General features: G+C 43.6%; 1 protein-coding gene across 1 annotated transcript in view; it reads left to right on the forward strand.

Annotated features, from left to right (window-relative positions):
* The first annotated feature begins 1,528 nt into the window (after nt 1-1,528).
* Nucleotides 1,529-17,113, forward strand: part of SLC7A1 (solute carrier family 7 member 1) — a 47,369-nt gene continuing 31,784 nt past the window's right edge. The window contains exon 1 of the mRNA XM_069759017.1: nt 1,529-1,925. The gene's annotated coding sequence lies outside the window, so the exon portion shown is untranslated. The remainder of the gene's footprint in view (nt 1,926-17,113) is intronic.

Here is a 17,113-nt window from a genome sequence, read left to right on the forward strand (position 1 = left end):
AATTTTATATAAAAAAAATGCAGAAAATCTTCAACATCAAAAATTCACCAAAACCTCATCATGGGAACGTAGTATTAGGAAATAAAATAACACAAAAACAAACTCTTCAGCAAATTGGATTTCCCATAGAAAGGAATAGAAAGAGTTTTGGAAGCTGTTTTTGAAGAGGATTTTGGTGCAGATCTGCTTGGTTTTTTTTATGACAGAGCAGGACAAAATGAATCTAAAGTTCTTCATTGGTCCATCGACAACAGCCAGATAATAACATGCTGTGTTTCTGATCTGGCTCTGAAACCAGGCACGACAACTGATATACTAACTATACTATAGCATTAATTACCTTGTCAATTTCCCACTGGCATTTCAGAAGGTAAAAAAAGGTAAAAAGAACCAAAAAAAAAAAAAAATCTGCATGGCCCATTAAGTGAAAACTAAATCTAACCCTAAAGGACCATTCAATACCAGCGCTTTTTACCATTTACCTTTTGTGTCCCCCCTATTTCCTCAGAGATTGTGAGCAGGGCTCGGGCTCCTCTAGTAACTAATGAATTATGCGATACTTTGGGATATCTTTATTGCCTGCAGTGTCGGACTGGAGTGACCAGGGCCCACCAATAACATTGACTTTGGGGGCCCACTTTTCACCTGCATACAAATATTACACTACCCTGGTTCACAAATTTACCTATATCTCTATATAATAATAAACTGGGTAGTTTGGTTAATGAATGATGAGATGCTGCGTTTTTATCTACAGAGTGAATCAAGTGAATTATGCCAAGTACTGCCCATACAGTGGGATTGGGGGCCCAGATCTACACAGGAGCCCACCGGTGGATTCCCCTGTTACCCTGTGGGCCAGTCCGAGCCTGATTGTCTGTGTATGTCCTTTCTTAACTGTAAAGTGCTGTAGAAGATGTTGCTATATAAATAAAATTATTTTTAATATTACAGGCATTTAGTATGTGTAATCGAAGGACGGGGGCATAAACGCCCATAGCGGCAGACCATGGGCCGCATGAGCTGGGGGGCCTGGTGCCGAGGTCGCAATTTTACTGGCATGTGCATATAATAAAGTCATCTGAGGAGGAATTCTCACATGACCTATATGGTATCCAGTCTAATGAGGTCCTCCTCTGATCCCACAGCACAGATCGATTCTCTCTAGTCCGGTCTGTACCAGTCACACTTGTGAGCCACCTCTCTGTTCCCTGAGGACCCGGATGTATTGAACCACGTCACACACCCAGACCTTGACCATGACTGTAATAGTATATCCAGAATGTATAATGGGCAGAGTGACCACTGCAGGAGAAGGGGGCATGGACCACCCTCAGCATAACCCTGAGCTGCACCACCCCTGCATGTATCTGTAGGGTCTCAGCAGCCAAGAACACGAGGAGGAGGAGGAGGAGGGGTGTGGGGCGGCTGATGTAACACAGGCAAGGAGTGGCGAGAGCCGGCAACATCCAGCACACTGCTGCCTCACTATTACTGCAGAGAGCCGGTGTGTGAGGAGCAGCTGCCGACCACCCCAGAGCCCAGGAGGACTGCCGACCACCACAGTGCCCAGGAGGACTGCCGACCACCACAGTGCCCAGGAGGACTGCCGACCACCACAGTGCCCAGGAGGACTGCCGACCACCACAGTGCCCAGGAGGACTGCCGACCACCACAGTGCCCAGGAGAACTGCCGACCACCCCAGAGCCCAGGAGGACTGCCGACCACCCCAGAGCCAAGGAGAACTGCCGACCACCCCAGAGCCCAGGAGGACTGCCGACCACCCCAGAGCCCAGGAGGACTGCCGACCACCCCAGAGCCCAGGAGGACTGCCGACCACCCCAGAGCCAAGGAGAACTGCCGACCACCACAGTGCCCAGGAGGACTGCCGCCCACCCCAGTGCCCAGCTCCGGCATCTACAGGGTGAGTACCGGCCTTACAGCCCTGACACTGCGGATACACTGGAGCCTCAATAGAACGTTGGTGACACAATGTATCTACAGCGGGTCACGTGTCATAGAACGTTGGGATAAAATGTATCTTTTCCTGGCGTCACGTGTCCCGGCTCCTCTCCTCATCCTCCCAGATATGCCGGTTCCATTCTGTACGTCCTACCGGCTTCTGAGCACATGGCAGCCTGTATGCCGGCGATGAAGTGTCATCCACAGGTATTATTCCCGGTTTGTCGCCCATCCACAGGTATTATTCCCGGTTTGTCGCCCATCCACAGGTATTCTTCCCGGTTTGTCGCCCATCCACAGGTATTATTCCCGGTTTGTCGCCCATCCACAGGTATTATTCCCGGTTTGTCGCCCATCCACAGGTATTATTCCCGGTTTGTCGCCCATCCACAGGTATTATTCCCGGTTTGTCGCCCATCCACAGGTATTCTTCCCGGTTTGTCGCCCATCCACAGGTATTATTCCCGGTTTGTCGCCCATCCACAGGTATTATTCCCGATTTGTCGCCCATCCACAGGTATTATTCCCGGTTTGTCGCCCATCCACAGGTATTATTCCCGGTTTGTCGCCCATCCACAGGTATTATTCCCGGTTTGTCGCCCATCCACAGGTATTATTCCCGGTTTGTCGCCCATCCACAGGTATTATTCCCGGTTTGTCGCCCATCCACAGGTATTATTCCCGGTTTGTCGCCCCTGGAGATCTTCGCGCTCCTTCCCGCACATTACAGCATGATGCAATATTTATGGTGGTTCCTGCCCGCCCTTCCCCCTCCATCATGGCTGTGTGATCTGTCAGGCTGCTCTCGTATTTCCAGCCTCAGACCTCCTGTGGGTGTCAGGACTCCGTGGTGATGTTCGGGGCTTCCAGGAGATTTCTGTATAAATACACAGGTATGGATGTGTAGGCTCAGTGTCCGGCCATAGCTCCCCTGTCATCTGCAGCTCCACCTCCCCACGTCAGGGCTCCCACTACATTTCCGTTTATGGTGTGGGGAGAAGCACGTTGTCCATTAGAGGAGATGTGGGGAATCCGGGGACAGGCTGGAGAAAAGCCCAAACCTTAGGTTCTGCTGAATGGATTGCTGAAGCTCCATCATATGATGTAACTTGTATTATTATTATTATTGATGACTTATTAGTGCTACTCTTATATCATTTCTTCATCTTCGGTATCAATCATCAGTGCAGGGTGACTGGCAGGGGACACCATCATCAGTTCTCATGTTTTCTATCATCTCCCAATTACAAGGACTTTCACTGGAACACATGGCTACTGATGTGGGGACACTAAATAAATCATCAGTTCAGGCTTCATTGTTAGGTTTTATGGACATCCCACTAACACATAAACCCGAACTGCTGTTCCTGAAGTCTGTTTTGGATTCACAGTGCAAATTGCCTCTTCAGGGAGGAAGAGGACAAGAACTGCAGAGCCAACTATTAAAAGTAGCTAGCCATCCCAAAACTCACTGCCGTCCCTTTAACCCCTTCATGACCTTGGGATATTCCGTTTTTCCGTGTTCGTTTTTCGCTCCCCTCCTTCCCAGAGCCATAACTTTATTTTTTTCGTCAGTATAGCCATGTGAGGGCTTATTTTTTGCGGGACAAGTTGCACTTTCGAAAGACATTATTGGTTTTACCATGTCGTGTACTAGAAAACGGGAAAAATATTCCAAGTGCGGTGAAATTGCAAAAAAAGTGCAATCTCACACTTGTTTTTTGTTTGGCTTTTTTGCTAGGTTCACTAATTGCTAAAACTGACCTGATATTATGATTCTCCAGGTCAGTACGAGTTCACAGACACCAAACATGTGTAGGTTCTCTTTTATCTAAGTGGTGAAAAAAAATTCCAAACTTTGCTAAAAAAAAAAAAAAAATGGCGCCATTTTCCGATACCCATAGCGTCTCCATTTTTCGTGATCTGGGGTCGGTTGAGGGCTTATTTTTTGCATGCCGAGCTGACGCTTTTATTGGTACCACTTTTGTGCAGATACGTTCTTTTGATCGCCCGTTATTGCATTTTAATGCAATGTCACGGCACCCAAAAAAAACATAATTCTGGCGTTTCTAATTTTTTTCTCGCTACGCTGTTTAGCGATCAGGTTAATGCTTTTTTTTATTGATAGATCGGGCAATTCTGAATGCGGCGATACCAAATATGTGTAGGTTTGATTTTTTTTTTTTTATTGCTTTATTTTGAATGGGGCGAAAGGGGGGCGATTTAAACTGTTATATATTTTTTTTTCACCATTTTTTTTTTTTACTTTTTTTTAAAACTTTTGCCATGCTTCAATAGTCTCCATGGGAGGCTAGAAGCTGTCACAACTCGATCGGCTCTGCTACATAGCAGCGATCATCAGATTGCTGCTATGTAGCTGAAATGCAGGCTTGCTCTGAGAGCTGACCACAGGGTGGCGCTCACAGCAAACCGGCATCAGTAACCATAGAGGATGGATTTCTATTATGGAGGGGTGCAGAAACGCTGCAGAACTGCACAAAAGAAGTGACATGCACTTCTTTGAAATCTGCAGCGTTTCTGCGCAGATTTTTCTGCACCATGTTGACAGCTTTTTTTTTTTTCACATTGATTTACATTGTACTGTAAATCACAGTGCAGTTCTGCACTAAATCTGCATCGTGTGCACATACCCTTATAGTCATTTTGACTACTTACTTGCAATAGTCCTAGTCGGGGTCACGAGTCCAGTAGTCCTAGTGTTAAAAGAAAACCCGAGTGAAACCTATCTACACGGATTTCACCTCTGAAAGTTCAGTGGTTGGAAGTTGCAGCAGCATCTGATAGAAGTCCTCAATAATCGGGGACCGGTTCCGATCCTGAAGTACATGGCTTGTCCCGGTATCCGCAGCCTCATCTTTACACTCTCTGACCTGGACGATGCTCCTTCTGCAGTAAATGTTTCTGCTCCTGATTGTTGAGATGAACGGAGTCGTGTAACATGAAAGGTTTCTACCGACTGGAACTTCGAATGGAAAATTAAAGTCGTGCGTGCGTCACCGTGCGACCTGCATCACCCCACGCGTCTGTGCCAGGTAGCACAGGGTATTTGACAACCTCTACTATGTTTACCCGCAAAAAAATTATTCCCATTTATACAGTAAAATGGCAAGATTAAAAGAATATATCAAAAAGAGAAGGGGGATATGACCCGGATTATTTCGGTGGTGCCCAGCTGGTGCTGGAGTCATTGTGTTCTCCTGTGCACGCTTGTCATTCCCTCCTGGGTCACGTTGCCCCACAGTCACTGCCAAACATACCTGCTGCCATCATTTAACCCTTCCGCAATCCTTGATAGAAATCTGCCCAGCAAAGGGTCATTTTTGGTTTTGTCAGGTGTGATTTGTGCTCAACGGTTTACACTGACTTGTACGAGGAGAGAAGGTCCAGACATGTTGTCATCTTACTAGTAGCTATGACTGTGATGAGATTGCATCGTACATGGAATAATTGTGCCAAATGGTTATGTAACTGTAATAAGCAGAATTATGAAACGCATTAATCTCCATATTTTAATGTACAATATTGATGCCAGGGATTATATTTCCTTGTGTTTCTCATCAGCTGTAGGAGCGTTTCCTATGTGTGTAGCTTCTATTGTAAGCATTACCCTTGACCCCGGAGGACATGTAAGGTCACCCTCCTAGTGACGGTGGCGGGGCGGCTATGTTGTGTCAATGTGATGCTATGTGTTCACCTTGGAGATTTGCTTACTATAAACAGAAAGCTTGTGGGGACTCAACAGATTTAATAGTCTAGCCGGGATTTATCGTCTAGCGATAGATTTAGCCGCCCACAAACAATACATTGTATCCACCAACAATCTTCCAAACTTTTAATTTCGACAATTAAGATATTTTTTTAGATGCAAAACTTAAGGGGTAGACTGTCCGCATTGAGGCGACCTGCATGTTTATTAGGGATATACTGCTGTCAGAATTAAAGGGGCGTAAGGGATACTTTTCTGATCGCTGGGGGTCTGACCGATCCCAAGTGCAAGGGCGAATGGAGCGAAGGTCGATCAAGTGCACTACCGCTCCATTCATTCTTAATGGGAATGCCGGGAATTGCCGAGCCCACTTATTAGAATGAATGTAGAGGCGGTAAGTGTAATCGGCCTCCGCTCCGTGCAGCCGGGGCTCTTCAGAATTGCCGTCGTTAGGAGCGGTAGGCGTCACAATGGTCAGACCCCCAGCAATCAGACAATTACGGTTTCCTCTATCCAATGAATTTGGCTTCTTGCTGTAGTTTTGATGACGTTTTGTTTTTCTGCTGCAAATCTGCTAGTTTTCTCAAAAAATGAGATCAGTCTAAAGCTCCTCATGCACATTAATGTCTATCATGGATGGATTTTAATTCTTTTTAGAGTGAATTCCACCGTTCCGTTTTTTTTTTTCTTTTATTTTCTGCGTTTCTCCATTCCTGTGATATGGTCCCTTCTTCTCTATAAGTAAATGATGTCTTTTTAGTAGCCAATTAGGCTTGATCCTCACAAAGGCTCCCATAGAGAAGAGTTTGGGATCATGCCCCCGTTGACGTACAAAACTAGATTTCCATGCAGAGAATAGGGGGCCATATCTCAGGAATGGAGAAGTGAAGGGAAAAAAACACATTGCCAGATCCAGAACAGCAGCAATGAGACGAGATAAAACTATAAGACAATTCCATATTAATGGAAAGGGACAACTTGTCTATAAAGAACTATGAATGGTGAATTCTAATTCATACATGTATTCCATGAAGTGATTACTGCAGGTCATACACACATCTAGTATTCCACTCCTAATTCTGCATCACAGTGTTCCTGGCTTGTTTGGGGTGTACACAGCGCTTGTTTTAGTGATTTTTGCATTCCAAACTGTGTATTCTTTATAATGGGAGTTGTACTATAATCCTCTTTTAGAAATCTCTCTGAGCTTAGATGTGAGGAGTGTCTGTTGTTGTACTGTTGACCTACTCCAGTAACCGTGTTTGTAAACTACAGTATAATGGTGTTAGGGTAAACTGTACACGTTAAATAGTGATTATTATTTACCTGTCCCAAAGCAGTGATGCCATAGGATATAAACTCTACACACCCCTTTTTAAAATGCCAGTTTTTTTTTTCATGTAAAAAATTATGCCAAGAAGAATAATTGCAGATCTTTTTCCACCTTTAACGTCACTCATAATCCGCACAAATTAATTGAGAAATGAAATGAAATAAATTTGAGGGTGGTACATACAAATAAATATAACAAAGCTAAAATAATGTTGTTACATAAGTGTGAACACCTTCTTAATAATTGAAATAATTGCTAATTTACAACAAAAGGTCTATAAACAGCTTACAACACAGCAAAGGGATCTCATTGTTGAAAGTTATCAGTCGGCAGAAGGGTACTAAAATTTCCAAGGCATTAGATATACCATGGAACACAGTGAAGACAGTCACCAAGAAGTGGCTTCAATTTGGCACAACACTGACATTACATAGAACTGGACATCCCAAAAAACCTGATGAAAAGACAAGAAGAAAATTGGTCCAGGAGGCTGCTAGAGGCGTACAGCAACATTGAAGGAGCTGCAGGAGTTTCTAGTAAGTGCTGGTTGTATAATGCATGTGGCAGCAATCTCCTGTATTCCTGAATTCTTATATGTTTGGCCTATGTAGTAGAGTGGCAAGATGGAAGCCTTCTCTTACAAAGACAAAGAAAAACAGCACTGCCCACCTATGTTTTTTCAAAATCTACATCAAGTCTGCCAAAGGCATGTAGGAAAATGTGTTATAGTTGGATGAGACCAAGGCTGAGCTTTCTGGCCATAATTCCAAAAGGTATGTTTGGCAAAAAAACAACATTGCACATCCCCAAAAGAATACCATACCCTCAGTGAAGCATGTTGGAGGCAGCATTATGGTTTGGGTCTGATTTTCAGCAATCGGAACTGGGGCTTTAGTAAAGGTAGAGGAAATTATGAACAGTTCAAAATAATGGTAATTTTGAAAGAAAATCTTCAGGCCTCTGCTAAGAAGCTGAAGATGAATTTCAGCTGTTAGCACAACAATGACACTAAGCATACCTACAAATCAACAAAAGGATGGTTTCAGTGGAAGAGGAGCAACATTTTGGAATGGCTCAACCAGAGACCCGACCTGAATTCACTTGAAGCTCTCTAGGTTGACCTGAAGAGGACGCTGTACACAGGAGAGGCCATTGCAATTGGACAGATTTGGAGCACCAATTGAAGTCAGAGTGGATAAAGATTGAAAATTCTAAATATGCCATGCTGATAGACTCCCACTACCCAAAAAGACTGAGCACAGTCAAATTCAAAGGATACTTCAGCAAAGTACTAGTTTAAGGGTGTGCATATTTAAGCATCCACATTATTTTTGTTCTGTATTTGTATGTTTGCCAAAAAGATTTCAGTTTATTTTTCAGCTAATTTGTATAGATTATTGGTAACAGTAAAGTTGGAAAAAGTTCTGAATCTTCTTGGTATAATTTATTTTTACATGATAATCAAATCTGGCATTTTAACAGGGGGCTGTAAACTTTTTATATCCACTGTATGTGGAATTGTATCCATACTGGGCTTATTGTATGTAAATATGTGCTGTCTTGTTGCATAAATAACATATGGGATAACTAATAGTGATGAGCGAATATACTCGTTACTTGAGATTTCTCGAGCACGCTCGGGGGTCCTCCGAGTATTTTTTTAGTGCTCGGAGGTTTAGTTTTCATCGCCGCAGCTCAATGATTTACAGCTATTAGCCAGCCTGAGTATATGTGGGGGTTGCCTGGTTGCTAGGGAATCCCCACATGTAATCAAGCAGGCTAGTAGCTGTAAATTATCCAGCTGGGGCAAAAAAAACTAAATCTCCGAGCACTAAAAAATACTCAGAGGACCCCAGAGCGCGCTCGAGAAATCTCGAGTAACGAGTATATTCGCTCATCACTAATGACTAATGAAGGACTAGACTGTACGTGGCCATCTCAGTTTTCTATACATTGAATGGAGCAGCAGTGTGTATCAGATCCATTCAATCAGGACTCCTGTTGTTGTGACTGGTGGAATGAGGCCTTAAAAATAGCAAAAGTGAAGCACAAAGTATATCAGAACATTCAAACTTTACCTACATAAAATGTTTTGTCCCCTCTAGAATTACCAAACAAACCACACAGCCAAAAAGCAGCATTTGATTTTGTGCCACGCTCTCCGCCCATGTGAATAATCTCTGAGAGCGGTAATCTGGTCCGGTCTTATTCTGTTTGGCCACTCTATTTCATGCCCAAATTGAACAATGCGCCCGTTGATCAGCGCTTCAGAGGCTCGGTATACCTTCACATTGTGATATTTGTATTAGATTGGGTTCATGGGACAGCGGATAGGATTAGCTCAGACGTGGACATAGTCCAATAGGTGCTTCCAGAGAAGAACGCTCCATTATTCTTGCTGCCTGTTGGCCAAAATGTTGTTCCTCTTTGGAATTTTTATAGCCTAAAGTATAATGTATTTTGTTATTTTGCTTCCTGAATTGCAATTATGCACTTATCAATAAATTAAAATACCAATACTGTACATGCTATTCTTTTAGAGATTCTGGTGTATCAATGCAAATCATGTGCCTTTTAAGTGTATGCATTATTTTTACATTATTTTACAAAATGATCAGCAAACTATTCCAATGGAGAAGCTATATTCTCCCTCTCGCAGCACGGAGTCCCAGCACAAAAGAGAATCCTCATAACCACCAGTCAGCCATCTGCATGTACCGTAAATAAACACTTTATTTTAGGCAAATAGTGCTTTTCACTGCATTCTGATAAATAGGGACATGTAGTATGCCTTTGCAAACAATACCTTTTTATATATTCTTATATATATTATATATTCTTAAAACCACATATCCAAGCCCTTTCCACTTCCTGCCGACTTCAACTCAAAAATATTTCACGAATCCGTTCATTCCTCAACCATGAATCAGCAAAAACCCTAGTCCATGCCCTCATCATCTCTCGCCTTGACTACTGCAACCTCCTGCTCTGTGACCTCCCCTCTAACACTCTCGCACCCCTCCAATCTATTCTAAACTCTGCTGCCCGACTAATCCACCTGTCCCCCCGCTATTCCCCTGCCTCTCCCCTCTGTCAATCCCTTCACTGGCTCCCCATTGCCCAGAGACTCCACTACAAAACCCTAACCATGACGTACAAAGCCATCCACAACCTGTCTCCTCCATACATCTGTGACCTCGTCTCCCGGTACTTACCTACCCGCAACCTCCGATCCTCACAAGATTTCCTTCTCTACTCCCCTCTTATCTCCTCTTCCCACAATCGTATACAAGATTTCTCTCGCGTATCACCCCTACTCTGGAACCCTCTACCACAACATATAAGACTCTCGCCTACCATCGAAACCTTCAAAAAGAACCTGAAGACCCACCTCTTCCGACAAGCCTACAACCTGCATTAACCACCGATCGACCAAACCGCTGCATGACCATCTCTACCCTCACCTACTGTATCCTCACCCATCCCTTGTAGATTGTGAGCCTTCGCGGGCAGGGTCCTCATTCCTCCTGTACCAGTTATGACTTGTATTGTTTAAGATTATTGTACTTGTTTTTATGTATACCCCTCCTCACATGTAAAGCGCCATGGAATAAATGGCACTATAACAATAAATAATAATAATAATATATTCCTGGAGGCATTAAACCACTGGCTTTAGCCTATTTCATCCCTGGTTGGGAGGTAGATTGTATCAGCAGAAACCGACTATTCTTTTATGTAGAAAACAAAAAATAGTTTCATTAAGATATTTTAAAGGTATATTGAATAAACCAAAAGCTTGTCCTGTACTGATGAGGAGCAAAAACTCAGAAACGGTACTGTCTACAGATGGGTGTCTCTGACTGTTTTCACTAGTTATTTTTTTGAAGGTTCTTTAATATGCTAGTCATGGGTTTACAGGCTGGCTACCGATGGCATTAAATAGTGTTCTTCCCTTTTGGTGGGGAGCTAATTTGTATACTTTTTCCCAGGAAGCCTTGCCTACAACTAGCTGGATTTCCATGAGAAGAACCTGTACCTGCCATGAGGCTTTCCTTCTGCTTTTCTTCCACTGCCTCAGTCATATTTAGTTGTTATTTTCTGCATTAATGATTGTTGGCCAGTAATTCTAATCACTGAGATAGCGGTTTGTTTGATTATCTGGGATATTCACAGCTGTGTTCACACCCCCCAGCGTTTGCTCCTACCCCAAGACCGTACGGTACGGAGTATAAACTTACTACAGGGTTTTGATTTTGATTCTTAAGTGCTGTTTAGTAGGAATTGTAAGGGACCTGTAACATGGAATAATCCTTAGTACATGTAAATAGGCAGTGTCCTTCTTAATCTTGCTGTAGGGAACACTGGTGAATATGGACAGATACATGTGCTGGAAATTAGTGTCCTAGAAATTACCGTAATGCTAATGTGTCATAGGTCAGTAATAGGGTCTAGCAGGCCTGGACTGCTCTTTATGAGTCACCTGCCAGGGCATTGGGGATACTCGGTACCTGGTCCGTTCGCACTTAAGGGGGGTGTCACGGTGGCTGCGACCCGGTCCATGGCCCTGGGCGCCCAAGTAAAAGGGAAAAGGTCTTTTAGGGGAGTTGTGATAAAGTTTGTGTTCGTGAGGCCTCCTGTGGTTCTCAGAGGGGACCGACGCTGCTTAAAGGGGTCCTCTGGGGTGATGTTACTGCAGCAAAAATGGCAAAGGGCTCCCGGTGTGCTGGCAAGGATGGTGTATGCCGGCAAATAAATGGAGAACACAGAGTCGTAACGTCTTTACCTGATTTACTGGTGCTAGCAGGCCACAGTCCAAGTTACCGGGAACAGGTGATGGTATGGCCCGGCCAGCCTGGAGGCAAAGGTGATCCCTCTCCCAGGTGAGGTCCGTAATCCTTCCTACTCACGCTAGTTTGTGAGGTCCTTGCTGCCTGTGGCTCCTTGACAAAGTCCTCTCTCTCCTGTCCTGGGACAGTTACCCGTATGGTGGGCATTGTGAGTCTTTTTATAGGGTCTCTATCACGACCCAGGCTCTTAGTGTCCTGCTGCACCTTTGGGTGTGGGTGCGGGCAAATTGCATAAAGTCCTATGCCCTCCGGTTCTGCCGTGTGACCTGGAGTACAACACAGCCTCGGGCTCCTGGTGCCCGCTTCCTGTGCTTCGGCTCAGAGGGTGCCCGGTCACAGTTCCCCTCTAAGCCATTTTCCTTCTCCTGTGCTTCTTTCCTCAGCTGCTCACTACAATTCAACCCTTCAAGTTATCTCCCTTTCCTGGAGCTGCAGCACACTCGTGGTTGCACCGCCCCACTCTCTGCTCTCACTCCTCTCTCCTGTCTGCTCCAAACTGCTCTAACTCCTCCTCCAGACCAGAATACTTAAAGCTGGGGAAGCTTCCCTGAATCCAGGTTCAGAGCTCCCCCTTCTGGCCTGGATTCAGAATGTGTTGTATGTAGGTGCGTTACCTGGTAAAGGGAATCCTCCTTGCCTCCAAACATGATATTACCCTCCCCGAAAGGAAGGCAAGATCACTGTAACAACCGGTTACCTGGGGTGTTACATTTACATGGCATGTAACATTAGCTCATTAGCTTTGAAAACGGCTTTACATAACTTTATGGTTCCACAAATGGTCATTTCCAAGTGGGATCGAGGGCAGAACCAGGTTCAGCTAATCTGTCCCAAAAGTCCTATCGCCATTGTTGGTTAGCTATGCGCTCTGCACTCATATCTTAGTGAGCGAAGTAGGGAACCTGTAGTTAAAAAAAAAAAGTGAATTCACCCCCGATCAGTAGTGTATATGCTTTATTGAGCGATTAAAGGTGTTAGAACGTTCCTTTTGGTTACAAGGGTCCAAGTATGATAGACTGATACAAAAAAAGTAGTAATCCGGCTTATCTAGGTCGTAGTTGTCAGCGATCCTTGGCTCGGGTAATAAAAACACTCCTGCCAGAGAGGCAGCAATCAAATAGAAGGTAGGGAAGTCCAGACATTTTTTTTTTTTTTTAATAAAAAAAAAAAAGCGAAAACTTTATTGCATATTGATATAAACAGGTCATTCCCAGTGTTGAAAAAATGAACTTAATCAAAATCCATTTATTATTATTATTATTATTATTGATTAAGCTCATATTTTTTCAGTACTGGGAATTTCATATTTCATATGAATGTACAATAAAGTTTTTGCATTTTTTTTTTTTTTTAATCCAAAAAACAGCTGGATTTCCCTAACTTCTACATGATAAATTGATCACTGAATGTCTCAATATGGGGACCAACACTGAGCAGTTATCATTATCATCTGTGGCTATTTTGATTCCTGTGGCGCCATTGAAAGAGAACTGAAATGTTACACTTTTCCCCAATGTAACTCAATAAGTTGTCCAAGTAAATCATGCGAAAGTCTAGAAGACCAAACTCCTAAACCTCAATGTGTTCTGCAATGTGGGATGGAATCCAGCTGGTTCTGTGGGAACTAATGATTGGCGGGAGGCGGAATAGAGCAATAATTGGCCGGTGAATGAATGGTTTTCTTGTTGGTCGGAGGCTGAAGTCTTGTGTATCTTATGTCCTTCTGCTGATGAAGGATTTCCTTATATTGCATCATCTCACTGCAGTTCAGTGCGTCTCCCAACTTGGTATAAATCTCAGTAATTAGTAACTTTAGTGCCTTTCTATCATTGTCATGCTGGATTATACAACCTTAGTGCCTGTAATAATTCATAGTTGTGCCTGGCCCAGTGGCCACCGTCGCAGCTCTACGCTTGTGCCATGTACAGCTCTACACCCTCCTTGCCATTCCATACTACTATGGTCCCCAACCTGTGCTTTGATAGATGCTACAAAACAACAAATGTTAGGGCTGATAGTTCAAGTTCTACATCAGTTTAGTAGAAGCAAGGACCCCCCCCCCCCCCCACCAGAGACTTCATTTTGTCTCGCACCATTCTGGGAATGAGGAGTGTCTGGTTCGCCGTGAACACGTCACATAAGATAAGAAATATTGATCCCTCCAGGAAAATATACGTGGGATTCGGGAAGATTGTTGCATTGATCTCATTGGTCACAGCTGAGGAATGCTTGTCCTGGCCTCAAAGCGATGGAAATGATGAAATCCGGTATGAAATACCCGGACCGGTGACATCACTGCCATATATAAGGACAAAATGTTGTGTGTGGTCTACAGTATGTACTAGAAGAAGAATATTTACTGTTAATCCAAGACTAAATGTAAGGCTAGTTTCATAAATCCGACACTTATAGTCGTGGTATGGACCACAAAATACAGATTGGCTGTAGGTCTCCTGACCCGAACTCAATAGGCTGATAGGCATATATGGTGCTGTGGAGTTTGGGTCAGGAGACCTACAGCCGATACGGACCATGAAAGTCAGAACGTGGTCTAACTGTGACTGCCAGCACAAGCCATAAAGGGGCTGTTATCTCATCATCCTCTTTCTATAAATCTGTTGTCATCTCCTGGACCAAGGCTTCTCTCCCTATCCCTATAGACGCCACTCTTTTTTTTTTTTTTTTTTTTTTTTAGTCCACTTTGGGTCTTGCAAGTGGCCCGATCTTCTACAGTGACATAATTTCCCAAGGCTTTTTAAGGACCTTCATGACACACCCCAATGTCTGAGTATTGAGACCGTGTCCACCTGCTGTTTGTTTGGAGTTTGCCACCATTCAGTTTCTTTTGTTTCTATCGTCTCCTCAGTAGCATGTGATTTCTACAACTTCCATTCTTCTGAGCACTACTGGTTAACTCATCAATTACTGTAAGCATTACGAACTGTCATTAGAGCCTGTTCATCTAAGTTCTGTTTCAGACCTACAGTACCATTTTTGGACCTACCATTTTTCTCTTCATCGGCCCTCCTTGTTCCGTGGCTTCTGGGGTGTCCTGCTTTGCTTATGTGTCTGCCTCTAGCATAGTCTGTTGTACAAATGCTTGCTATTCCATGTGCCCTCCATCCTAGTCAGTATGTTCACCTTGGCATGTGGCATGGCTAATCCTCCTCACCAGGTGAACCCTAACTTCTATTAAGGTGTATGGACATCACATTATAGAAACTCTAACTTTAGTGGACCTGGCCCATCCATGTATTGTTTAGGGTCAAACATTCGTTTATAATGGCTGCCATGTAATAATACATATAATACAATATTTCCCTACAGAGAGAGGTCACGGTTATAGGAATGGCTTCTTTCTGCATGACTGTGAGCAGTCGGTCATTGGTTTCTTTAAAGCTGTTAATATCTATTCTAAAGATACCCCAGGACCAAAATTTATATTTTTTTTATAGCAAGTGACCGGTCCTCTTTAAGAAATAAAAATCCCTTGGTTGTGAAGTAGTTTTGTATTTTCTTTGCAGGTAAACCTATGTTTTAGCCATTATTTCCTCTCTGCATGTTATGAGCCATTAACTGTAGATTTAGGATTTACAAGAAATCTCGGCAATGAATTTCAGTGATCATATTTTAGATGTTCCATGTACATATTTATTTCCATAATGTATGGAGCCCAGTAATCAGTGCTTATTATGAGTCTTCTGCCTCGTAGCTTTCCGGATTGATACACATGACGTCGGCCATGACATATGACTTATTAAGCCTATAATCTGCTAATAAGGTCAGTTGTTCCCTCACGGATGTTTACATAGTGAGGATACCCCGCGCCAGGATGGCGTCTGTGCTAAATACGGTTACAACAGGTTAATCTGTGATTAGTGCTAGTGGTTCTTGTGACGTCCGATCTGGTAACACAAGCGTGGTGGGAGCTGAGTCCTAGCAATGAACGGGTTGGTGCCATGTGTGACCGGTTCAGGTGCTAAACATGGAGGTGTCATAGAGAGAAATGGGAATACTAATGACCAGCGTGACCAACATTACAAACCGATGGTTATATGGCTGATGATGTCTGTGGGTAATTGCTCCATGAAGGCCATCTATGGCCTGATGGACCAGAAGAGCTATGGGGCAATGAAGGGAAACAGGAACAGCTGGTAGAGCAGCTTAGTATACATTTTTTGCAAAAAACGTATCAACCAAATACCCTGTTATTTACATCTTTTACTAGCACTTGCGGATTACTGCAAACATTTTTTCAAACTGAGTGTTTTTGGTTTTACCATTCTCTTTTGTGTCTTCAGGTTTCTTGGTGGTGTGTGAACATGTTCTTACAGACTTGTTCACTGTGCAAGTAGCCCATGTGTTCCTGTTTCCATGATTGTTCTCTTGTGTCTACAAGACTGGGGAGTTCCACCACTCCTCTTGGGCTATCTGCACAAAAGCTGTTCTACCCTGTATGCACACATGGATTTTTCCTCTCTGAACCCTGTTCACACAGGTAATATACAGATGATCAGGTTTTTAAATACATCAGATAGGGATTGCATACATTAGTTAGGACTGCTCTGATAAGGGTATACCGTGAAGATTGGTAGAGCAGCTTAGTATACATTTTTTGCAAAAAACGTATCAACCAAATACCCTGTTATTTACATCTTTTACTAGCACTTGCGGATTACTGCAAACATTTTTTCAAACTGAGTGTTTTTGGTTTTACCATTCTCTTTTGTGTCTTGGGGCAATGAAGGGAGCAGCACATAAATGGAGGAAAGGTAGGGTAGATGCTGGGGTGTATCTTGGTGGGGTACATAGAGGTGATGTACCCTCATCCATGGCGGGTGGATGAATGCGCTGATGGCTTACACCTTTCTCAATGGAACGGTAAATGTGTCCAAGGATAAGAATAAAGTAGCTTTAAGAGTATTAAGACTAATTTTAGTGTAAGATTAGGTTCTCCACCTTTATTCTCACCCATATACGAGTAGTGTCTGGACTAAAGTGAGGAAAGATTCTAAAACCTGAAGATGTGTGCCAGATATTCGTCATGTGTTATTACTTCCTAGGCAATGGAACAGCGGACTGCAATGTGCACTCGCCATAAGTGAACCAGTCCGTCAGCACAAAATGACTGTTCAAACCAAGCTCTCAGTGCACCCTTGGCGTGGTGACACGGTTCAGTGCACCTTCCCATTTACTTGTTTCCATCGATCTCTGCCCTCCTCTTTACAGGAGTCCTGAAG

Source organism: Ranitomeya imitator, chromosome 3 (assembly GCF_032444005.1).
Source record: "Ranitomeya imitator isolate aRanImi1 chromosome 3, aRanImi1.pri, whole genome shotgun sequence".
NCBI lineage: Eukaryota > Metazoa > Chordata > Amphibia > Anura > Dendrobatidae > Ranitomeya > Ranitomeya imitator.